The sequence below is a fragment of the Octodon degus genome, unplaced genomic scaffold, assembly GCF_000260255.1.
Source record: "Octodon degus isolate 3935 unplaced genomic scaffold, OctDeg1.0 scaffold00223, whole genome shotgun sequence".
In the NCBI taxonomy this organism is placed as follows: Eukaryota; Metazoa; Chordata; class Mammalia; order Rodentia; family Octodontidae; genus Octodon; species Octodon degus.
The window spans coordinates 1,061,834-1,062,499 of record NW_004524799.1 but is presented as its reverse complement, the minus strand read 5'-3'; the positions used below and the strand labels follow the sequence as shown (position 1 = coordinate 1,062,499).

The 666-nt window shown below is 48.3% G+C and overlaps 1 pseudogene; it reads right to left on the bottom strand.

Annotated features, from left to right (window-relative positions):
- Positions 1–195, bottom strand: part of LOC101560438 — a 15,098-nt pseudogene extending 14,903 nt beyond the window's left edge.
- Positions 196–666: the final 471 nt, after the last annotated feature.

Here is a 666-nt window from a genome sequence, read left to right as displayed (position 1 = left end):
CTAAATTGGAGATGGTTTTTCCCACGTGAGCCCTAAATTGGAGATGGTTTTTCCCACGTGATCCCGGAAGGCCCCACCGTGCCGCTGGCCCTGCTGCCCTGCCCGGGGGACAGGGGCCCAACCGTGAAGCAGGTGCTGTAGCGGTGCGGAGCGCAGCGGCCGACCCGGGTGCACGACGTGGCGGAGGCTGGACATCGCTTGGTGGAAGACGGATGCTTGAAGCCAACTGTTGTTAGCTTACTGCCACATGGGAGCACAAGTGACAAGGATGTCTGGTGAAGATTGTAAAAGTTTAATCTTCAATTTGCTATGATAATTTAAAATTTCCAAGAGTCTGAAGACTGTTGAAATCACCTCTGGGCAATCCATGAATATAATTTTTTAAGACAAGATATAAATAAACATTTTAATGTGCTTTAAAAAAAAAACAAAACAGCAACAACAAAAAGAATTAATTTGTACCCCTGCATCTCACTGTATAAAACTGACCATCGGAGCAGGGTGTGGTGATACATGCCTATAATCCCAGGACTCTGGGAGGCTGAGGCAGGAGGATCATTAAGAATAATTTGATGGGGCTGGTGAGATAGCTCAGTGGTCTAAAGCGTCTGCTCAGGCAAGCATGCAAGGACCTCGGTTCGATCCCCAGCACCACATGCCATGCCA